The sequence below is a fragment of the Puntigrus tetrazona genome, chromosome 24 (genome assembly GCF_018831695.1).
Source record: "Puntigrus tetrazona isolate hp1 chromosome 24, ASM1883169v1, whole genome shotgun sequence".
Taxonomy (NCBI): Eukaryota; Metazoa; Chordata; class Actinopteri; order Cypriniformes; family Cyprinidae; genus Puntigrus; species Puntigrus tetrazona.
In genome coordinates this window covers 18,955,739-18,981,853 of record NC_056722.1, presented here as the reverse complement: position 1 = coordinate 18,981,853, position 26,115 = coordinate 18,955,739, and the positions used below count along the sequence as shown (strand labels likewise).

Sequence of the window (26,115 nt, the reverse complement as noted above, 5' to 3'; positions counted from 1 at the left end):
TATAAATTATAGATTTTAATACAAACCTGTATATGTAATGTTTTCACAGAAATCCAATTCTTCAGCATACTAAGAAGCTTAAAGCACAGATGCATTGATTCAGGATGAAAAATGAAAGTGTCTGATATTTAACATGCAGGATTATGACCAGATTTCCGAGAATATAATAGAAAACACATAAGTTGTCTTTCTGTCCTCCCATAACTTTAATCCATGTGCAGTATGCAGGGGAACTGCTGTGGAACTATACAGATTTCTTTAAACTGTGATGAAGTATGGATTTTTAAAGTTTTCTTAACCGTCACTTTGAAAGTATGAAAATGAGCGAAATAAAATTAGTGATCTTTTGCCCTGCAAGCAAGACACCAACTTAATTTACATACAATCTATATACATTTGCAGCACGTTTATTAGTTAACACACACCTTGTTGCCTTGATGCTAAAATGCTGGCTTTTACTTAAGCTTACAAATTGTGTATATGGACTACCATTCAGTAAGATTTTTAAACAAAGAAATACTGTTATTCAAGGATGCATTAAGTTGCTCAATTGACAGTAAAAACATAACATTAACATTAAAACATAAAATAATATTTTTCTTTTAAGTTTTTCATTTATCTGTTCTTCATCTAAATTTCTATTAATAAAAAAAGAAATCACTATTTAACATTGATTTATATAAAATATTCTTAGAGGTCCAAATCATGTTTGCCTTCACAGGAAAAAAATAAGTTTTTAAATATAAACAGTTTTTAAAAAACAATATTTTAGCCTTTACTGTATTTATAATTAAAAATATGAAGCAAAATTGCTGAGCATAAGTGGCATTTCGAAAGCCACTAAAAAGCTCAAAAAATTAAATGTATATACATATTTATGTTGTGAATGCATTGGCATGTTTATTCTGGTTCAAGCTATATTGCCATTTTCATACTTTCTGTAGTAAGTTTATGATTACTGCTCTAAAAAGTTTTTAAAAATATACGTGCCAGTTAGGAATTTAACAACCATCTCTAGACAAATGAAGCCTTTTGTAAAGGCCTTTAAAGGTCTCCATAGATTTTTCTCCCTTTGTCCTTTGTTGTTTGAAGCATTGCAAATGGAAGTCATGGTCTTTATGTCCTTAAATTGGTTTCACACTTCTCCAACAGTTTGTTCATCCAAATCTGGCCATGATATATCATTATCACTACTTTTGGAGGAAATCCATAGGATCAATACATTTGCCAGCTACTGGGCTTTGGATTGCCTACATGCTGAGCGCTTTGTTGCACCACAAGTCAAGTAGATCGAGCCACAGGCAACCGCAGCCCGACGCGCAGCTTCTGTCTGTTCCTGCTCCTCATTCAGAGGAAATAAGCCAAGAAATGTCAGGAGTTAGTGCTCGTCGATTCACAGAGAAATTCTGTGGGTGGGAGATTTTGTTTTGTTTTCAAATCTCAGTCAAGTGCAATCGTTACAGCAAAGCAATTGTTTCGCTTACAAATATTAACCTCAATCTTTTGCAAAAATCGTCATTGACTGGAGGGAGACCGAAAATGACTGTTGTCAAGTGAGCATGTTTTCGGCATCAGTCACATGCGGCGTGAGCGAAGGGAGTGACGGATAGATTTTGTAATTAAATTTCTTTTTTTTTTTTTTTACACCTTTCATTGTCTAGCTTTAATCATCGGTGACCCCATCATTTAAAATGCAGTGGTCAAGCTCACGGATGGATTGATTGCTCAGGCCTTGTGCTCTTTTTTTTTTTTCCTTTCATTAATGCGCTCTGGTCAGTGAGAGCCAAAAGCTGGGCACTTCCGAAGTAATTACCATCCCGTAAACAGGTCAGCAGTGTGTTCGGCCACAGCTGCTGCCACTGCGGTGGTAGACACTTCAGCTAGCTAAGCTTCCAGTATTGATTGGGCAGTCTGTGACATCTCCTAAGCCATGTCACCCAACTGAAAGAAGACTCCAAATTGTCCAATAATAAAGTGTTGGAAGTTGTAGCTGCTCCCTCCTGAGACTTGCTCATGTTAGGGTGGGGGTGGGGGGACACCTTCAGGACCATCAATCCTCCCTTGAAGGCTCAATATAGTGCTAAATTAGCCAAAGGGAGAACGGAAAGACCACTGGACATCTGTTACAGACCTTTGACATATTTTCCCCTATGCTCACTTATTTAAATGCTGCTGTAAAACAGTCAAAGCCTGGAGGAGTATAATACCAGGATTTACTGTTGAAAAGAGCCAGATTCAGGGAATCTTTTAAATCCCTTATGGCAGGTCTATAAGTGCAGGGACCGGCATCCAGAAAACAAAGCCAGATCCCAAATCAACACAGGAGACTCCTTTTTGGGGTCTATTTATATTTTTACTGAAACAAAGCACATTCAAGCAGCAAAAATTTAGAATTACTTACAAAACTTTACTTTTTGATTTGTTTGATTTAATTTCTATTTTTTTCCTTTTATTTAGTTCATTTCAATTTTATTTTATTCATTTATTACACACAAATTAATTTATTAATTGCTTTTCATAATGTAATTGATTTAGTAATGAATAATTAATGTAATATCTTTTTACAAATCTAAATATAAACAAATGAATCATCTGTAAATATTTTTTCAAGCATTGGAAAAAGAAAATTATTATTTATTATTATTATTATTATTTTTGCAAAACTTGCATGAAATTAATCAGCAAATTAAGATTCATTCAGTTAAGGTTTTGTTAAATCGCTTGACTGCATTAACTTGTTTATTGAATAGAGACTAGTGACTCCAGACTAGAGACTAGAGAACAGTGACATCCGTTTTGAGGCAAGTTCCTGTCTCTCCCGTTAAGCAAAGATCTAAGCAGACATGATGTTAAATACTCATTGGCGACGACTGGAAGATTCCCTAAAAGCACTGGCCTTTGCTGTGTGAATTAGGTCTTATAAAGGTCTTGATTGGCATGTCATTGACAGTGGTGTAAACACAAAGTGACAGAACTAGAATGAGTACATAATCATTTAACAGCACAGTTACTTTCCTGCGCCCTCCACCTAGAGCAAGTGTTCTAGCAGAATGGCTTGATTTATACGCTCCTCGTTTCCTCCTGCCCATGTAAAAAAAGGGGGAAAAATGCCAGTAATTGTTAGCTATTTCATGTTGATTCTGGTACTTTTCTGATTGCGCTGTCCTCCCTGTTATGGGCCAGCGAGCTCACAAGTGCCTTAGCTCACTTCATAGCAAAGAGCAACAAGCGTAGAAGTTGTTGGTGTAGGAACAGAGAAAGGCATCCACTATAAATATTTAATCCGGTACGACTGGCTCTGGATTTCAGCTTTGTCTTTCATTGGATTACGCATTTAAGACTTCAAAAGATTAATGGAACTGCAAATAGAAGAGGGCTTCTCATCTCCCCACCGCATCTCAAAGATAAATGGAAGAATTACCATACAAATATCTATTTCAAGACACTAGGCTTTGTTGAGCGTTTAGAACGATCAAAGGAGTATGTTTACAGATCGATGTGTTTTCATTCAGCGTCGAGAAAGCGAAATTGTATAATTTTGTTACTCTGAAGTCAGCCACATTATTTGGTCTTTAAAACCAAGAGTATTGTATTATCTGTGCAGCGAGGAGGCCTGTTTGTTTGGACTCACTGTCAATTTAATTAGAAATCAGTGAAATAGCAGTTTGCGTTTAAGGAGATGATAGCTCTGTTTCTGCTCATTGATTTTGCATTATTGCTAAAGACATACCATGGTTCCACTCAACACTAGGGGTCTGTTGGGAAAACCAGGTAAAAGGACTGCTGATGTATTTAAAATGATTTGCAAAAATCAATTGTTTTGTCTTGCATAAAATGCAAAGCATGGATGCGTGTTGTCCCCGTGCTTCTCCATCGACGGGCTTACTCAACATAAACTTTCTACTAATGATATATATCAGCTTATAACGCAATCCAGGATCATTTCGGCTTGTCGGGTGCAAAAATATCAATAATTAACAGCTGGAACCAATTTTAAAAAGTACTGGAATTGTTGATAATTATTTTTTACTCATGTATATCTTAGATCTCATGCCTTCTCTTTTTTTATCTAGTAAACCAGAGCACGATTAACAAGGTGAATAATGAATCCACCAAACATTTTATGTAGTTTTTTTATAATTACAATGCAGTCCGATCTGATAACCTGGCGCTAAACCATATTGCATTTTCAGAATGTACCTTTTTTTTTGGCTTTACACTTGGCGAGTGTTAATTTTAGGCCGTTTGATATTAGCCACTGGTGTCCTGCCATGTGTTCTTAAACAAACATATGTCCAATTAACACCGGCGTTAAAATGACCAAATGCTGTGAATGAACTTTCTTTTTTTGCACATCATTTGCATAACATGCATTCAGGAATGTTACAATGGCAATTACGACAATTAACATCTTGCCTAGATGTCAATTGCCCCACGCCGCAAGGCAGAGCAATTATGTCTATGCTAATTACACTTTATGCTTTTAGGGAACAATTAAATGATTTAACATGCCTTTGTTGTAAAGCTGGGGACATCGCCACCCCCTGAACAACTCGACACACTCCACTGCACATCTTGGCCTCTTGGCTTGTCCCTCCAGAAAACGCAATGGACTTTGTGAAAGACAAGAGCAATTTCCATCTGATCTCAAGAGCCTTATTGGTATGACGGGCGCAAATGAAAGTGTGTGTTTATTAACACAGCGGCAGACCGTGCTGTCAGCGTGCCTGTTGACATTAGGATTTGACACTCCTATCAGAGGCGGCTTGTCTTTGGGATCAAAATGACAACATGTTTGGTGCATTTAGATTTACGTCACGTTTTTTTTTTTTTTTTGGGTTATAATTTTTTTGATGATTACATAATCATCAAAATCAACTGCCTTCATTTTAACTTGCTGGTGTTCATTCTGAGATTATGTTTAACATGATTTTAGTTATGCATTATTATATATTATTATATTATTATATTATTATACAGTATGTTTTAAAGATCAAGTAAGCATTAGGATAATGGAAAGTAATTTAAATGCAAAAATTAATTGTTAAATGGTAAATATTGTCTTATTGATAAATGTAAAAAAGATTGTAAGTAGGATAATAATTCTAATAATGTTAATATTTTGTGTATAGTTTGTGTATTTGTAGTTAATTGTTTGTTCATTTATTATACCAAAGGTGTTATCGGTACATTTGTGAAAATATCAAGTGAACAGATATGTATTTTTTATGTCATTTATTGCTTATCAAATTTTGCAACACTGCATTTAAATTGCAGTCTGAGAAGCCATCCTCAAGAGCTGCGCCGATAAGCTCAGCAAAAGGTTCGCCATCCTGAGAGTCCTGGTTGTAAGTTGAACAACATAATTCTATGTAATCTACCTCAATAAAATCCATAGACATCGTAAAAACATTACAGCACGCGTGGTGCTGGCCTCGGACCTCTGGAAAAAAAAGGTCTTGTTTTGGCAAATTTGTGAGTGTTGCTACCATTTACGCTGATCGATACCCACATGTCCCTGTATTGATCCTCACATCTGTGAGGGAACTTGAGAGAATGGATCTGTTTGAGTTTTCATTTAGACCACACATCGGGATCAAGAGAGATCAGCACTAAAGAGACTAGTGAAGGTCTCTCTCTGTAATGCCATATTGGACATGACAGTAGAAGAAAAGAAAGATAGAAACGGTCAGGTTTATTTATATTCTCGATAGCCAGGTTTATGCATCACGCAAAAGGGCCATCGCGCTGTTGAGAGAGAAAACAGTTATCGCAATTCACGTCAGCACATCGAGTGTGACCGATGGTGTTTACGTTAATTAGCTTAATTGCTAATGTAAATATTTAGCTGGTAATTAAAAGCATCCTCAGTCCGTGATTACATCATGAAGACAACAGTTCACAATGCACTCAAACTGCCACGCCGTAACATCAGTCTTTATTTGTCACAGGCCATTTGAAAGCGGTTTGGATTACATCAGGCTTCATTACAGAGCCCCCCGAAGACATTATGGAAACAATCCTTACCACATAATTTCTCTTAATTACTCAATGTCAGATCGAGCATATTCAAGACCAATCAGTCCTCTCATTTAGAGTGAATGCATGTTCAAATGTTTTTTTTTTTTGTGGGGGGGGGTCCTGGAGGGCTCTTTTTCACACCCCCATTTCTCCCATTACATTGACCTCACAGAATGCCTAGAGCTTTCTCATTAATCTCTACACGACAGCCCTTGACCATTTGACTGTGCCTGTGACTTCTGCAGAACAAAATCTCTGGCCGACAGATGATGATGGGACTATTCCCAAGTTTCCTTCTTCCTTTTAAACCGACTGACATTATTACCATTTCAGGGTGTCATTCACGCGATACCCGGGCAGAATCTGGTGGAAACCGGTTAAAATGTTTTTAATTAATTGTTTCGGGCGTTCAGGTTCATGTTTAGTCTCTTGAAGAGGTGAATGTTTATTTTTTTGTGCATCTGATTTTAAGAATATCTAAACAGACCTGTCCTTCCTCTTGTGTTTCTTTTTTTTATTACGTCTTCCCTGGCCTCTGATCCTCTCGCAATGTTTTAATCATGATGCCGCTTGTTTGTAATTATAAACACCTACAAGCTACATATATGAAAAACTGTTTGATGGAATTTGAGCCTATGGGTATCTCCAGTTTGCTTTGAAAACGGGGGCCCTCAACATCAAAAGCCGGTCCTCTTTTGAGGTGTCCATGTTGCTGTTTGCATATACCTTTAAGGCCTTGAGTTTTGAACAGCAAGGTCAACATTTGTTGTTGATGCATGGAGTCAAAACAGGCCTCTGAGGCCAGAAGAGAGAGGATTACAACTCTCATCTGCCCATCCCCTTTTAAAAGCATAGACATTAAAATGCACCCACAACATCTGAAGACTTTAACCTTAGAGTATTAATGGCTTTAAAAGCTTTTCCAATCAGAAACTAATCAAGTTATGTTATGTTGTTTATTTTTACTGTTTTTCATTCATTTATTTCATTATACGATAATACTCGTAGTACACATAAAAAAACATAATAAATGGTAAATATGTTATTTTTACTTAAACAATTTTATTATTATATTACTATATTAAAACAGTTCATTATAAAGTAAGGACACATTCAGATGCTTCTTGTTTATTTTTTATATACTGTATTGTATTATATTATATCCCAAAAAACAAACCATAATAAGTCAATGGCAGATTTTTCTATAGACTATCATATTGAAATGTTTGGCAAGCAAGAGCAATATGTTGTTTGAGTGGATAAAATAAACAACAATAGTGGAGTTCAACAGATGCCAAAAATATGACCAACATCGTCTCTTATGAAGGATTAGGAGCTCAGATTTAATCAAGTAAAAAGATCTCAGGACCTTCGTGTGTATATATATAAAAAAAAGCATCCCAGTGCTTTGCTTTAAATTAGATATGTTTACAGCTGCACATACTATCATCACAAAATTGAAATCCATCAATTTACTAAATAAATACAATACTTTATATTCATTGGCAGAGATCAGAAATGTGACCTGTTGAACTATTAACCTCTTTTGTGTTGTGTGAAAGAGAGATTTAAAAACATCATAAACTCTTAGATTATTTTAATGTAATAGAATAAAAATATTGTTAAACCTTTTTCCCTCAGTGGACAGTCACCTAGCGGGCTCTTGTGGCTTAGGAAAGCTTTATACTACTATAGCTTCTGTTTTATAAATGTATATTTTTTAAATATTACTTATAACGAAAAAAAATAATGTAATATTTATGTTTGTGTAAAACCTGATGATTATTTTTTTGTCAAACACAGTTGTTTTGTTCGTATCACAATCAATATTACAAATGTACTTATTTGATTGTCAACCTATAATTTACTGTTTTTATGTAACCTCATATTTAAAATTTGAATAATAATAATAATAATAAACTTTATTTAAACACAATGCAATCTCTGAATTTTGGACCTCACTATATGGGTGGCAGCAAAAGGAGTCTTTTAGAATGAATTCTCTGTTGTTCTGTATACATAGAGTGAATTCCGTTAATCAAATTATAGAAATGAATAGCCCATTTTCTTGTTATAGTTTAGTGTCCTGGTATAGAGTAAAGTCATTGCCTACCCTTTTTTGCTTTATTGAGCAAGCTCTATATGTGAGATTAAGAGTTGCAAGTAGTCTTGTACCCAGTGCACCTTTGATTTCAAAAGAGAAAAAAAGACTGACATGCTTCAGGTAGTGTGAATACTAAAATGGATTTCTTTGACAGTGACCTTGGTTGCATTTCAAAGCACTTGAATGGCGAAAATATGCATTTTTGGCCGAGCCGAAACTTCTTGGTGTCTCTTGAGTAATTTCCATTCACCTATAAACACGCACTCCTGTTCTGGTAAACAAGATTCACTGTAAGAAAAAAAGAAGTGAGACTTACTTGATAGTCATAAAGGATTTTTTCATTTCAATGAGTAAAGATCAAAGCCGTGCTGTATTTCTGAAGTAGCAGATAGCCTGAAGCACTGAAGCATATATTCACAACAAATCTTGTTGCTCGTGCAAGGTATTACTTTAATTTTGCTGCTCTGATTGAAGGGAGGCGAGCGATATAGATATCACACATCTTCTGCGTAACCTTATTTGCTATCAAAATATATAATGTACCACCTGCTCCTTATTTTTTTTTTTTTACTTCAAAATCAGTTTTGCATCAAAATGAAAAATAATTTTCCTTCATCTATAATCCTCTCTAATAGTCAACCAGCAGTTTTAATCTTTAGATGCATTTTAAATCCAAGCTGTAATGTCTTAACTCTTTCACAAGGTCAAATATCTTTGCAAATAGAGCTTAAGCTTTGTTTTATATGAACAAAGTACATGATTAATACTGAAGAATTAATCATGCACTATTCATATACAGCAGATTGGGTAGTGATGAGGATTAGATTGATAGTTCCTGGCCTACTTTTGACATAAATTGACATTGCAGTTTAGCTAAAGAGAAACTTTTAACTCTTTGTGTAGTGTGTTGGCCTTCCAAGAGTTTGAGAAATTAATTATAATTTAATAATAATTTCTTCATAAATAATTTTTATTCACCTTTTTTCAGCGTTGAACATTTTTTATGTAGACATGCATTCATAGATTTATAATCTGTGCACGATCCAATTGAACTTGCCTATGTTTTGTAGCAAGTATTATCATATTATTATAAAAAAGAATGTTTGTTTTTCATATTAGCCTGTTTTATTATTACCAAAATACAATTGTAATTAACATTATCAAAATATTATTGTTTTATTAACGCTTAAAGCTTAACGATAACAAAAACGAAAGTGGTTGTATGTTATTTATTTTTGTTTAATCTTTTTTTTTTTTACATATGAAATTCATAATAAATCAATGGCATATGGAAATAATTTTTTTTTTTATTTCATTAATGAAAACATTTTTAACAACTCAAGAAGATTTTGCTATCAGAAACTATTCAAGTTTTGTTATATTGTGTTTTTTTTTTTATTCACTTTAGATTATTTTGCCATCAGAAACTAATCAGTATGTGTAGTCTTTTTGTTTGGTTATTTTTAATTGTGTTTATTGTTATAGTGTATAGTATAGTGGAAATTATTTCATCACCAGATTTTTCTGCGTACAAATTTGAACAGGAATCGAGTTGTTCAAGATCCGATAAATGCGAATTTATGCAGTGATCATTGTGCGTTTTGCTTGCTGTGACAAAAGTTAAAGTCGCGGATGTTTTGACGCAAATATTATCTGATGTATATGTATTTCAGTGAAGTATACACAGCGTGGTTTCTGTGGATGGTCCGCGTGTCTTCAGCAGCAGCAGCAGAATCCTCTGAGGAAGTGGCCTGACTCATCTGCGTCTGTGACAGGTAAGAAAAGAAACCAAACAACTCACAGTAAGACAAGCAGAGAGCTGCCCTGCACAATGCGCCCTATTTTTTTTTTTCTCCTTTCTTTTTTTGCGGTGACTAGATATTCATTTTCACACCTCACTTCTCCATATTTATGATTGCCCATGAGAACATTTTTTATTTATGCTGACTTCTTTCATAAACTGGACAGCGGTTTCTTTTTTTCTCCATGTGTGTCAAAACAATCTCTGATTTATAATTTATGTGATTTATGATCGCTATAAGCTATCAAAAAGTGTCAAAAGAAAAGTTTTCAGAGTACAAAGTGAAATCAAATATGTTTAGATGGTTTATAATTTACAATCTGACTTATTAATTAGTCTGTGCAACCGAATGACCGATGTTTTATTTCAGCTCCGAAAGAGTTTCTGTTTTTGTAGGCTAGCAAATTTTGAATTCATATCCACATAAATGTGTATAAAAAATCTTTTTAGAGCAAGCTTTTGCCTTTAGGGGTTTCTACCTGAATCCTTAATGCGGTGTGTAGTTATGTTATGTTATATAATCTTTGCAGTCTATGCCATGAGCGATGAGTGCCTAGAGAGAGTAAAAAAAAGATTAGAGATTTGAGTACATGTTCAGTTCTCTGTTTATCATGTCACCTGACCTGCACTTTCAGCATCTCTCACCTTCACTCCAAATGCTACGTGGACTTTATATACAGTATTCAACTTCTGTGGGTGGAATGTTTTTTAGCGTGTTTTGTGTAAATGTCTTTAAGGCCTTGCGCTAATGTTAACGCACCGTGGCACTTGACTGTCATTTTCTGACAACGATACAGTAATGCATCAGTGTGATCTTTTTGGCAGTGGAACGAATTTAAAGCACAACATTAAGATAAAACATCCAACCGGTGCATTTTCCCCTTTTTTCTGTTTGCACATGATTGGTGATTTGTTAGCCGGTTTGTGCAGCTATTATCATAAAGTATGTCAAAATATTTGAACCGTGCCACTGACAAATGGAACTCACTGTACTTTTTATGTAAAGCGCTAGTGGTTTTCACTTACTGTGAGTTTCACCCTATGAGGCCGAGTCAAATTGACTTTCATGTCTGCATTGATTGTAGATATTACACAATGCAAATATGCGTCTAAACCTGGCTATTTGGCATAATTGAGGCTGTTTAACAATGCGTTGTGTTCTGCCGAATAGCCCACCTTTCTGGATCCTTCCTGCTGCATTTAATGCTAAAACATATTGGCAACTGACATTTGTGGACTCCATTAAAAGACTGACAATTACTTAAGGAAAAAATGTTGCTCTCGCCCGGATGTTTGCATTTGATTGTGCTGATAAGCTGCAAATGTGGGTGTTTTGAGTGCTCGGTTTGAATTTCATGTAAAGTGCAGAGCTGTGTTTATTTCGGATAAAATGAATTGATTAGTTGCGGTAAATTATGCTTCTTATCAGCATTTCGTTAGCAGGTGATGTAGTTTAGATGACTGTCGGACATTTTCTTTCGCCAAAATTCCTGTTAAATAATCCTCTTCGTAATGTTCTCTAATATAAACCCCCCCAAAAAGAATTCAAGTTTCAGCACATTTGCAAAGACGAGCTTTTATTTAGCCTGTAGTTGTTTTTATAGACGATATTCAAAGAATACATTTTTAATTTAGTATTAAATTAAACTGCACAGAAAAGATTTTAGGTTAAATGCAATTCTTGCATTAATTTTTGTGTCCCTGTAAAGCTTGATTTTCAGCCAACTGAAGTACTTGATTAACTGGTTTTAATGTAATCAAACTAAACTGAGCTACAAAAGCAACAAAACCCCTTTTTGATCTGAAAAAGGGCTAAACATCTGAAATAAGACCTTTTTAAAATGTTAATTCTGTGCTATTAAACTGAAATTGGAGATGCCTGTTTGAATCCACAGAGAACCGAAGGGGATCATGTTGTGAGCTCTGTTTTAATGGACCTGAACTCATTCCAATTCCAGTCAAAATCCTCAGACTTCTCAAGCTGCTCTGAGATGATCTAGTCCAAGGTCTTGAGAGATCGACTCATTAGTTTAGCCCGGCATAGTCTACGGCTTTCAGTCATGGAACTAGGGCAAATGTTGTGAATCATAACATCTGTCAATCAAACTACTTTAATGAGTCAGATTTGTAGATGAAATTTGGTTGTCACAAAAGGGGGGTTCTGCTATGAGAGGTTTTCTCAGAACATGTAGACCTTTTTTTTTTTTTTAGTAGAACCAAACCTTGATCAGGCCTCATTGGAGCAATAATATCACGTTCTCAGGAACATCAAGTGACAGACCAAATCATGTATGTTTCTCAGGACATTTCTTATCGGAATAATTGTGAATTTGGTTAATACCGCACGACTGATATCAGTCTGAGTTTTGATATTCCTAAAAGCTGTTGTTTCTTTGATAGATCTGGGGTTTCTCTGAAATTGATTATGAATTATTTTCTTTTCCTTACACCCTTTATTAACGACAACACATACGGTGCGCTGTCCTGTTTGTTGATTTGACAAAGTAGCTCAACAAGAGGTATTGTAGTCTAGACCACATTGTTTTCATATGATTAAACTGTGTGCCATTGAAGCCTTACGTCATTCGTGGCATTGTGGTATATTCTCACTAGTACCTCTAAATGAATGTCAACTTGTTTTACTTCTGCTGCAGCCGATCGATACTTCATTAGGCTGAATTGTCTTGTGTCCATGCAACCTTGAAGCTGTGGCTTAATTACCTCCAGTATTATGCAGGGGGCTCTGGATGTGAAGCAGGCTCAGCTGTGTCCCCCTCCAACAAAGCCTCTCGGCTTCCTAAAGGTTGGGCTCGGGGTGGGGGCGTAAGGGGGGGGATGCGAGGAGGAGGAGGAGGAGGAGGAGGTGGAGATATGAGCCATAGATGCAGCGAAGCTCAGGGGGCTGCCATTCTTTCAAGTCGCCTGGCCGTTTTATTCATTCCAAATGGACGATTGAAATGAGGGGAGATGAACATTTGGAAATGTCACCAAGCTTAGGGTTTGATGGTCTGGCTGTGTGTATTGTGCAGAGTGCAAATCTAATTCCCCGTCTGTCCACCGAAAGGTTCGGGCTTCGCGGAAGGCACAGAAGAGGAGAGCGGAAGGAAGAAAAAAAAAAAAATGGAGAAAGCAAAAGGAAAGCATTGATAAATTTGATTTCCACGCACATGCTAGATGCAGTTAGGCAAATTTGGATAATTTTGAATTAATGGCTATCAATGTATCATTCATCTGTAGGCAGAAAAGCCGGTGGAGGAGGGGGACTGGGAGTGCAGTCAAATGGCAATCATGACAAATGACATCCCCTGTCTGAGAGCCACTTCTCCTCACTGGGCTGATTTGTCATCTCCACTTTTGACATTTTTCATCCTAGTATCAAATCACAATGACAGTCTGATATTTTCTAATTCTCTGTAGCCAGGAGCGCACCAAAATAATGCCTTTATATATGCCTTTGCTGCTCTTGGCTGGAGAAAACTGCACAAAGCCAAAATAAGACCTGTCCTTTAAGTACAGCATGCAGGTTATATAAGCAAAATACACAAGAACTATGTTATAATTAGTGTCTTTGTTAGAAGCAGGTTTTTTGTTTTAGTCAAAAAATAATTATTTGGCTTGCATGATCTGTTATTGTTATCCAGTGCAATAATTTGTGAATATTTTTTAGGTATGTGTTAGAGAAATATAATATAATATATAAAAGTATTTTCATGTTGACTGTAATGAATAAATAATTATTAGTCCACAAGTAATATTTCAGTAATTGTGCAATTATAGGCACACTTCACTTTTTTTCACATGAAAAGTCCAAAAAAATAAAAGTTAAACCATTTATCATGACCTGGAATAAGTATTGATTATGGCCTTGATCGACCTTCTTGATTTTCAGTGTGCGTGAAGATTTTTTTTAATTTTGTTTCTGAGTGATGGTAATTATATTTGATATTTTAATGACATTTTCCAGTTTTGAAAGAAAAAGATGCATGAGTTGTGGATACAATAAAAAAAAAAGTTGAAAACTGTTATAAACTAAAGTGACCTGATTGATGCAATGATATTAATTATAATAATAATTGTGTGAATACAAATTGAAATCTTTGTTGTTGTTGTTGTTGTTGTTGTTGTTATTATTATTAAATCCTAGACTGTAAAGTTCCACCAAATGAGAATTTTACTATTACATGATTTATGAAAATTGCTGTCACTAAAACTTTAGCCTAATATTTAAATTAAAAATACCACTGTGGAGTAAAACTAAGCTTTCCATAAGTATGAAAGGAAGACGCATTGTCTTAATACATTTCCATAAAACATACGCGGTAAGATGAATGTGTAATGCCTGCTGCGCCTATAGCACATCTATCTATAGCACGATCAGAGCGAAAACTGTAGGGCTCATTTGAGTAACATGAAATCTTTATGAGTCCTGCTCAGTGAGGGGAGATAAACATTGGCCAGAATTAGTGTCATTCCCCAGTTAAAGCAGAGCTCCTAAAGTCTCACATTATCCGTGATGGTCTCTCCGGGGTGGTGGCAGGCCCTCGAGGAAAGCAGATGGCAACTAATTCCTTTTTTCCTGCAGGTCTCTTTCATTACGTCTGATCCCGGTCGTGTCTAAATGGTGTAATTATGCAGCAAGAGGTTTTTGCTGCTTATTGTTTTATGTAATAAATGTCAAGTATGCATGGCTTCACATGATTCGTTAGCATCTGCCCAGGCTCCACCAGTGCAGGCCACCGCCTGATTCTTGGCATTAATGACAACTGCAATTATTTCAAATCCGTACATGGGCTAAAGACAGTTTTGGGCTCTGACAAGGACTGTTAGGTTCTCTTTTTCTTTCTCTCCATCCATCTACAGTAAGAGATAACGGTATGGAGGTTGACAGGAGCACTGGCTTTCTGGTGCAGGAACACAGTCCCATGGTAAATCAGGTTTCTCTGCGGATCGCCCTTCATGTAATGAAAGCTTCATGTGAGGGAGCTCGGGCCCCGAGCGCCCTCTCCCTCGCTCATTCTGCCATAATCTCTTCCTCTCCCACTCAGGTCATGTCCATGAGCTGGAGTGGATAACCCAAAGCGCCCAAACCGGTCCGCTAACACTCAAATCCATGTTTAAAGATGCTGTCAGGTTTAAGATGGAATGAAAACACATGGAAAAGTTGCTACCAAGTAATTTCAGTGCAAGAAACGTTGTTTTGAATCATCTGCCATGATGCGGTTATATGAAGGAATATCTGTATTGTATAATAGGCTACCACTCAAAACTTTTGAGTCAGTAAAATTTTTTTAAAAACGTTTCTGAAAAAAGCATTTTATGCAAACCAAGTCTGCCTTCATTTGATCAAAAAAACATTAAAACTGTGATATTGTGAAATATTTAGAATGTGATAAAACTCTTTTCAATTATAATATATTTTAAAATATTATTTGTTCCTGTGATGGCAAAGCTGAATTTACAGAAGTCATCATTCCCGTCTTCAGTGTGACATTATGCATCAGAAATCTTTATAATATACTGCCATTTTTAAAATATTCGAAAAAAACACCTTTTCTGTGGAAACTGGTATACATTTTTCATTCATAATTCATTGTTCTCTGATAGAAAATTACTGTCTGTAAATACATAAAATGATATACACTAATACAAGATTATTTTCAGAATTCTTTGAACGGAAAGTTAGAAAGAAACGGCATTCATTTAAAATATCTTTTGCAACATTATAAATATCTTTATCTTTTGATAAATTTATTCTACAGAAATAAATTGTATAAAATTGTATAAAAAGTCTTTTTTCACAAAGATCAAAAGCAGTACAATGTAAGTGCCTCCTTTTGTTCAGTCATTTTGCTATTTAAAGTTGTTTTCCACCCAGTAGAAATTGTTTGCCTTTCGTCTTTTGTTGTTTCTTTGTTGCCTGGAAGTAATGATTAGATTAACTTGCGTAATATTAGTCTGCTAACTATAGCTACCAAATTTTCTCAGTGGAACAGTTTTTTTTAATTTTTTTCACACGAAACTACAAAAAGTACAAGTGAGAAATGAGAACAGGCTGACGGGGAACACAAATAAAAAGCAGGAAGCCGGGGAAGGAAATATCTATGGCAATTCATTTCGGAGCAGAACAGTTTTGTGTTGCGCAGACAGCAGCCATTGCACTTGTTTTTCATATTACTTTTCTCATCCTGGAGGAGACGTGATTGATTTTTCCTGGCTGTGTGATGACTTTCAGTTGGAAAGTTGAGATAGCATCTAACTCGTGCCCAGAACCTCCCAGGCTAATCCGTTTGAAATTCGCCTTGATTGTTTCTGAACTGCCATTTCCAAATTTCTTCCCGCTTCTCCACACGCCTGTGCCATTCTTAAACAGTCGGATTCTTTTGGAAAACTCTGATTTGACTGAAAGGATAGACAGGGGACTGGCGGCCGGTGGTCACCTTCACCTTGGGGGCCTTGGGGAGGTGTGTATATGTGTCTGTGTGTGTAAGTGTACCCAGGCTCACTGGCACCTCCTGGGAGCCAATGTGACTGACTGCTCCTGGCTGCATAGACTTGCACACGCACCATCATTAATGCGTATTATTGCTCTCCCACTGTCAGGCGCTGAGACAAACAGCCACCGCCAGATTCTTGTTTTTTTTTTTTTTTCTTCTTTTTCTCCCTCCTCTCCTTTCTATCCCTCCCTCTGATTTAGACTGCAGAGCAGGCAAAAAAACACTGCCGAATTATTCGGGAGAAGCTTCATTTTTCTGTTATCTCTGCCGACGGCTGATAACAAAGCTACAAGCTAATATGGTTTGAATTGTTTGTCAGTCATTTATCATGTGACCTTTCCTAGTACGGCTAATACTGCTAGAGGATTGCAAGAGCAAGATGGAGAAATGAAACAGGGTTGCCAGATTGCTTTTACAAGTACCAGTGGTCAGCTTTGACAATTTGTGCATTACAAAGAGGCAGGGCAGGGATTATTCTTACGATCTATTGTCCCCTGCATTTTTTATTTATTTATGTTTTGTCAATTTCAGTCCAAATAATAGTAGCAAAATAATTTTTCTAATTTTGCTGAAGTGAATCATGCAAAGACGTTTTATGTTTTATAACTTATGTGTATGTATGTATATGCGTTATTTATCTTGTATAGCATTCAGTCAGAAGTATGCTGATTCAAAAAGCAGCCAAATTAAATTCAAGAAGGGAAGTCAGATAATTTTTTTGGACATTTATATGGAGGCCAAAGGGGAATTCAGCAGTCATTTCATTTTCAGTGCATCTCCTGAATTGATTTGGAAATGGAAGTGATATTGACCTGAACCTGAACAGGGTCAGTATAAATCAAAATGCTAATTTCTGGACACTGGGTTGGTAAATAATTATGAATTTCAGTATGATGGCTTGTATCAAAAGCAAGCAAAGTCTATTGATTTTTTTTTTCTTTCCCCCCCCAAAATATCATTATAAAATATGTTATAACATTGTTTTTTATGTGTTAATATACATTTTATATAAATGTGTTCGAAAAACAGTTTGTACTTATTTACCACAGTGGATTTTTACAATTGTAATTTACTTCACATGTTTTTACAATTGTAATTATATATATATATTTATATATATATATATATATATATATATATATATATATATATATATATATATATTTTGCACATCCTGATTTTATTCTATTAATTTATATCTCTAAATAATTAAGTTACCAGCTAGTTTACATGTGAACATATTATGTTCAAAAAAGACAGCCAGACCTACAACATTTTCTCTTAGTATCAAAACCTGCCAGCTACTAGTCAGCACTGGGTTGCCATGGAGACCGGGTTAGAAATAAGCCTTTACTTCTCAGATGTCCGAGACATGCTCTTGTCACTTGTGGAACTATGAATTTTGAATACAGGTCAGGAGATGTATATCGGGGAAATAAGCTGGGAATTGGACCATAATGGCAGCTTGCGTTCATAGGTCCTTGAAATTCACGATTCAATCTTAAAAACAGCCATTTCAGATGACCTTTTTATTGCTTTTAGGTGTAATTTGCGTATAATTTGAGAGACGGAACTATAGAAAAAGGTGGAATGAGAAAGAAGGAGATGAAACAAGATTAGTATTTTTAAGTAATATAAGGAAGTAGAAAAATAGTAATACAGTAAAACACCAGTCTTTGCAATTCAAAGGAGATTTTATTGAGCACTTGAGGGTTTTTAAGCTCGTAGTTATTGTAAGTATCTTAATTTCAATGCAGATTAAGCAATCAGCATAAATACATTTTTTTTTTGCTAGATTTGAATAAAAAGGACATTCTAAAATGACAAAAGAAAGGGTTTATTGTGGATAATAGAGATTTGGCGTAAACCCTTCAAATGGATCAAGTGCTCAATCTCTTTGTGTTTCTTCATCAGACCGGTCTTAAGAATTTAATACTGTAATGTCAACACAAGGATGTTTATTTTCAATTTCATAATTGATGCTAGATTTAATGTCTTTCAAAGTGATTTATTTTGTTTATACAATATGATATTTACCACAAAAATGTAGTCTATTTTTGTGTTCCTCCAGTACATGTGTGATGTATACTACTACTTTTTTTTTTTTTTTTTAATCTGCAACATATCTTTCATAAATGGTTGTTCTCACCTTGAAGCCCTCCGTCCTTCATTTAATTGTCATTAAATAATTCAAACAGCGTATTGATTGCACTTCAGATTTGACCCCTATATAAATTTCTCACCTGATGGCCGACGACGGCTTCCTAATCAGAAATGTTTTATCTAATGGCTTACAGAAATTCATCACTTATTTTCTCAATAACTGCGTTTTATGACAGGATCCCTATCATTCCGTCTCCTCGGTTTCACCCTTACCTGACCTTTGCGATGCCCGAACGTGTCTGGGTTGTATATTTTCCATCCCAACCATTAGCTAGTCCCTAAACCGCTAGTGAAAAGGATCAACTCGGAGCATTTCTACAGTTCATTCATTTTGTTGCTCCCCAGTGATCGGCCGACCTGCCTTTAAATCCCTCTTTTATTGTACACTGCACTGACAGAGGCAGCCTTGTCTTTCATTTCCTTGATGTGCTTTGTACAGCTGTATGGCCTTTGTTTGTATTGATACTAACATTACCATAAACCACCACCCAGGGGCCAGAAACAATCGACTAACTCTTACCAAATCCAATACACTTTAGCTTATCAACCTCTAAGTTTTAGTTTGGTTCGGATGGCACACGCCGCATGCGGTCTGAGCTTAAACTGGCGAGCGAAGACCCACTGCGACCGAGTGTCAAGAGGGAATCGAATCGGTGGCATAGATCACTGTCTCGATTTCTGATGACTCAGATTCCCCAATTTTTTTGTCTCTTGCCACTTCAGTGCTTCCTTGGCTCTCACCTTCTGTTCAGGTTCAACAATAGCAGGATTACTCTTTAAAAAAAAAAAAAAAAAAAAAAAAAAAAAGCAGCAGTTCAGTGCAGAATGAGGGATTTAGCAGAGATGAGTATTTAAAATGAGCCCCCTTTGAAAAGAGGGACATTAATTATCGCCCCTGCAAAAGAGTCACAAACGCTTTACTCATTACCAATGGAAATGTGCGGGGGTTTGTGGGGGAATTTTAAAAAAAAAGTTTCTTGTATTGTAAATGCCAAAAATGGTGCCTGACCCTTTTTTTGTGTTCCGCCTAATGGGAGGGTCATATGCTTCTTGGAACTTGGTGGGATCCCGGAGTCAAGCTTTGTAAAATGGGGCCATTGAGAGTTCAGTTTCCGATACATGCTTCAAAGGCGTCAGCTGCATCTTTGATGTGGCCTCTTAAGTAAAGTAATGGAGGAATTGTGGCAGGCTGAAAATAATGGAGGTGAATCTAGCGTCATTACATGCTTCATTTCTTCAAACATTCTAATCCCTCTGATTCCACACATTTATGCTGTCATTCTTAGCATGCATCAATATTTATTACTATACTAATGCATGGTGTTTCGGCCCTAATGTTGAATTCACGTGCATTTGGTGATTTCACACTGATGTAGTGTCCTCGCTGGTCATGTATGAAGCTTAGAGAAGCCTTGTATCTTTTACAACATAAAATGCACATATTCTATGTGGAGCTTTTAGATGATGAAAAAAAGCGTACAATAAAAGAGGAAAGCCTCTCATCTGCGTGGAAATGATCAGAAGCTAAAATATAAGATCTAATAATGTTTATCTTTTTGTATTTATTTATTTTTTTAAATAAAGGCAGAGTACACAGTTCAGGTGTATTTATTGACCAAATAATATTAGTAACAAACAATATTAAACACAACTGTTTTAAATATTGTTTTACCATTAAAAAGTTTGATTAAAAAAGATTTTATTTTGGCTTTGGAAGAAGTCTCTTATGCATATTATATATATGGTATATGGTTTTTTTTTTTTATTTATTACAATAACGAGAGACTTTACAATACAAATTAATAAAAAAATACTGTGTTTGTTTCATCAGTATAAAAAGGCTCACAAGTAACCGTTTAAAAGCAAGATTTGGATTAAAGTGTCCATTTATTATTTTTTTAAATCAAGCTTAGAGACGTCCCAGTTCTTATTTAGCCATGTGTGTAAATACATATTTTATTTAATAGTAAATGGTTTCTCATCTCTTTGTTCCCTTTAATCATAAGGCATAGAAATTTCAGTTTGAAATAGACAAACGCTGAAGTGAAGGTAATTTAAAACCTAAGTGTGGCTTGTCTCATCATGTTTTGGTGTGTTTGGGAGCTATCATTCACTGGACTCTGTGTGACACACCAAGCCTGATGATAACTGGGGCTCCCTAATCTGGGTCCGCCATCTCCTCTGATGTGAATGCTTTTAAATGACATTACTGAATCAGACTCCATTCTCCAGGCCTCAGCGGCAAAAGCCTCATTTATTGTACTTAATGTGCAGATTTATGTAAGGAGACAGTGGTCAACATTCATAAGATATCATTCTTTCTCTCTTTCTCTCTTAACCTCATCTCCCTCCTCTTGCCCCCACCCTCACCCACCTCTATTTCTCGCTGTCTTTCTGCTCTCTTAGATTGAGCTCAGCATGCAGTGTAGGGTGACTGAATGAAACAGGCCAATAGGAGGCATAGGTAGACCGTGGAAATTAGAAGTGCTTTAGGGCCAGCCTTTAACAAGACAATGACTTTCAGAATGCAATGCAGCAAAACCAGACAGAACAACAGATCACGCATACCACTATATATATATATATATATATATATATATATATATATATATATATATATATATATATATATATATATATATATATATATATATATATTTGTATTTGTGTGTATGGTTAACATACTATTATTATTATCATTATTATTGTTATTTAAAATTTTACAGTGTTTACATTACTGCTGTAGGGTTAGTGGTGTGCATATAATTTTATTTCTTTATTTGGAATTAGATGTATATTATTATGTTATTTATATCTTTTGTATTATTATCCTTTTATTTTTATTATGTTTGTTAATGTGTTAAAAATGTATGTGCACAAATTATTTTAATTTAATAAAATATAATATTTTGTTTACTTAAAATTGTACACTTTTTTTGTGTGCCATTGTTTTAGAATTATTATTATTATTAAGTTATAAATAATATATATATTTTTTAGTCAGCTGTATTTCCTCCAGCATTAAGAATTCATATTTAGGTTTTTCCTTCTGTGAAAACACTAGTAGTACACTTACACAACACTTCTTTTTTCATTTTTGAAAATCTTCCTCGAAGTGATATTTTGTTTGTGTGATGAACAGTGTGATTTATGAGGAGCGTTATGCACAAGAAATGGCTAGAAGAGAGAAAAATCTTAAATGAAACTCAGTACAACTGCAACCGTATGATGTTCCTTTGACAGAGGGTTCATATTATCATATCTTACATAGTTAAAATAAGGTGAGCTTGTCACAGCGTTTATGAAGGATAAGATTCACTCCCATTTAGATGGCTCATGACTAAAAGGCAAGCTTAGATGCTCCGTTGGAGAACAAAGAGAAGCCTTGTAGGAGAAGTGTGAAGAAGACATGCTTAATTACATCAGCTGCTGTGAAGACCAGTGCTGGTCTTTAATTTATGATGGTTGTGGGAGAGGAGACTGTTTTGAAGACCGGGCGGCCAGAGACAGAACTGAGAGGAAATGATTCAAGAGGCAGAGGAGGAATCAAAGACTTATGAAATGATAGAACAAAATGAACAGTGCTGCACTGCCTCATACTACCTTTAGAATCAATGCAAGTCACTGTATTATTCAAACTGTTTATTCATAACTAAATTCATAACTGTGCATGTGTGGCTGCAAAAGCAGAATGTTAACTTTCAGGCTTTTATTTCTTGTTGGGCGTCTTTGCTATAGGTACCTTTATAATCACAATGTGACATACAAATAGATGTGAGAAGGACGATGGAACGGCATTTTAAATGTAAATATGGCAGTGAGGTCATTGTTGGTTATGTTTCGAATGCTGTTTTAAATAAAAAATTTCACAGAGGAGGGTTTTCGTACTGTACTGTTACCATAATTTCTAAATATAATTTGAAATGTTTTACAATAAGGTTCATTAGTTAACAACGATAGTTAACATGAACTAAAAATAAACACTAATTCTACTGCATTTATTAATCTTAGTTACTGCTAACTTCAGCATTTACTAATTCATTATTAAAATCACAAGTTGTGTTTGTTAACATTAGTTAATGCACCGTGAACTAACATAAATTAGTGATGAAGAACTGTATTTTCATTAATTAACATTAGCATAGAGTAATAAGTAGTTAAAGTGTGTTTTAGCTTTGTTTTTCAGGTTGAACAATTTAAAATTGAAGTAGTGGCTTAATAGTTAAGATATAGATAAGGGTTTAGGGGAAAAAAAGATTTACCAGAAGTCGCACAAATGTTTTTTTAAAATAAAGATCGAGCACAATAAGCATTTATTAAAAATGATTTTTTTGTATTTATTTTTTTCACGTGTTTTACATATATTTTATGTTTTAGGTTTAATGGAAATGTCCTTTATAATTAAACACTATAATTAAACATAATTTTACACAACAAATGCTATATATATATATATATATATATATATATATATATATATATATATATATATATATATATATATATATATATATATATATATATATAAAAAAAATGAGATGGAAATGCATTTGTTGTCCATTTGTTTCATTAAACCCATTTTTCTGTTTTCAGATAAGGCTAACAATGTATTTATATGGGTCTCAGCCATTATTTATAACGTAGGTGGCTGCTGGGTATTCATCTAAGTGCCTATATCTTTCTGAGCTTAGCATGCTGGGATAGAAAGGCGTGCTAGAGCCTCGCACCTTTAGCCTGGGTATCAGTATGACTGCGGAGTCTCCATGCGACGTGCTTTAAAGATGAACTGTTTGGTGTGATCCGAGCCTGTACGGGGTGGAAGGCCTCGGGCGAGGAATAAGACATGCTCTGCTTCAGGTGCTGTGTGGATAGCCGAAGATGAGCTCCATTGTCTTCTCTCTCGTCTCTATTGCGCAGGTAAAGAGCAGAGGAGCATAATGGCTTGCGTTAGCCTTTCTCCTGCAGCTAGCGGGCCCCGGCGTAATGCTCGTAGGTTAGACGCTTAAAACCAGAGGGCATTTAGATCAGAGGACATTTGTTCCCCCAGCTGTCTTGCTGTGGCCTAGCGGGGCCCCTACGTCATTTGTTTCCCATTTCGGTGTCAAAAATTTCGCATCTGGGGAGGAGTACTTTACCCTCAGATTTCATTTATTTCCCTAAACATACGTTCAGCCATTGTTTTTCTCTCCCTCTCTCTTTTTTCGCAGTGGACTCCATTGCTTCAGTAAGATGGATGGCGAGTGTGTAAAGGAGCTGACATCACAACACTTACTGGGAGGCAGCGCAAGCAGCCCCCCGGTGACCTGCGATTCAAGCCCCAGATTATGGTTGTTCATTGTTTGTTTCTGCTCCTCGTTCGGGCTCTGCGACAGGCCGCTGTCCTAACGGCGTACACAAATTAAACCTCGTTTCAGATCCTAACTAAATCTGAGAGTTAGACTCGAGTAGAAGTCTAGGAAATGAAAGATTGATTTGGTCTTTTCCCATTCCATTAGTTTTCATGAAATTTTTCGAGAACGAGTTGTAATTAATAAGCTGCAGGTTTAAAATGTGCTGTAATCATCATCAGTGCTAAACATCGATAGGAAGAAACATTACATCATACTTTAGATATTTAGTTACACAGTTGTTTGTTTGTGCACTGTTATTCAAATGATTCAAATCTCGAAATACATACCTATTGTCATACTGAACATTATACTTTTTTGCTGCCTAAATTAACATTTGATATTGTTTTTTAATAAATAAATTAAAATAACATTTTAATATTCGTCACTTAGTGGTCATAACATTTTCACAATAATGTGTAAATTAATATGTAACATTTTAAATGATTGATTTTTTTTTTTTTTTTTAGACAAAATTGCATTTAAATTATTTATTTTGACTGGACATAACATTAAAATAATTACTGGAACTTTTCTTCTCTTATAATGCATTGTTGAAGTCAAAGGTCTTCGGTCTTCACTTTTTAATAATATTAATATTTTTGCTTTGTCAGATCATAACTAAATCTGCAAGTGAGACTTGAGAGTTCAGTAAACTAAAAATTGATTTATTATTTACCCTTTTACTCATACATTTTAGATAAATGACTTGTTATTAATGAGCCAAAAGTTATGATTGTGGTTGAATTGTATCGTGATCGTCATCAACCCTAAACATGTTTAATGCACAAGCCTTGTGTGTGATATCGATGGGCAGAAACTTTATTTCATTGATATTTAATTAGACAGCTGGCTGTGTTTGCACAATTCCCACATCTATGCGAGTATTAATGTATTATTCAAGCGAACGCTAATGACAGATAAAATTAATCAAATCCATTCCAGTCATCTCTGTGTCGTGGGGTTTGGATTCTTCAGCCTGCCAGTGTACAAATTCAGAGCAGCATTTTCTCATCATTTTCTGACTGTATAACTTGTGCAATCTAAGCTTCTACTGTATTATGGCTTTTTAAATTTCACCCATCACCATTTTGCCTGAACTGAGGCTTGAAGTCCACTGTGTGTTTTGCCAGACGTGGTTGCAAAAGAGAGCTCAGGATTGACTCGTATCAATGATTTATAGTTCCTGTGTGATTGGATGCTCATGATTTTCACATGGCCAACAATCTATTGTGGTGTGTGTGTTATATATAACTGATAATTTCAGTTTCCACTACAGCACAGAATAATGTAGATTACTAGTTAGGTTATGACTTTAGCCCTTGTGAAGTGGGAACATTGACTAAAAGGGCCAAATTAGACAGAATGAAGCCTTTGCACTCGTTCTGAGAAATTATATCTAATGCACAGATATGTATTTTTAACCAGTGCTTCTCAACTGCTGTGTCACCGCAAAAAAAAGGGGCAAAGCTGTGCTAAATGCAAAGAATAGAATGCAGTTCATTTTATCATCATGCTTTTTAATTTATTGGATGTAATTTGTGTTGATTTTGTAAGTTTAACTGTGCATGCTAATATTCCCTATTTTTAAATGTAGATACAATTATTATAATATGACTTCTAATGATAAGATTTAAAAACACTAATCATTTACTTGAACTCTTAAATGTAATTTTTTTTAGAAAATCTTTAAATATCAGTTTCGTACATTCTAATGTTGTGATGCCTAATGTTTACATGCATGTTTGAAAAGATTTTTTTTTAATTTTAATATGTACGAACTTGTATTTAATAACAATTTAAATTATGATATTTGTCAAAACATAAAAATGCAAAAATGTTTTTTCATACTGTACTCTATAATGTTGTGATGACTAAACCGACAACTGACTACAAACTAAAAAAAACCCATTTTAATTAGGAGTCTTTCGATTTTTGTATTATTTATAGTAAATAGTGTTTTAAAGTTTTAGATTTTTAATACTCGCCATAACATTAAAATAATTATTGAAAATTGTTGCATCACTAATCATGCATAATTATCTAATTTGACTCTATGCTGTTATATATTCCAGCTTTTACTTTTATAATACAAATTTTAGCACCTTGGATGACTTTTGAGTTGAATCTTTTTTTTTTTTTTTA

General features: G+C 35.1%; 1 long non-coding RNA gene across 2 annotated transcripts in view; it reads left to right on the top strand.

Annotated features, from left to right (window-relative positions):
• The window catches only part of LOC122330063, a 66,238-nt gene that overhangs the window by 15,721 nt on the left and 24,402 nt on the right, over positions 1-26,115 (top strand). Inside the window, exons 2-3 of one of the 2 annotated variants that reach the window (XR_006247973.1) lie at positions 9,799-9,900; positions 23,791-24,290. This is a non-coding gene — a long non-coding RNA (uncharacterized LOC122330063). Of the gene's footprint in view, positions 1-9,798; positions 9,901-23,790; positions 24,291-26,115 lie in introns of those variants that run through there. The other variant, XR_006247974.1, reaches the window with a different exon arrangement.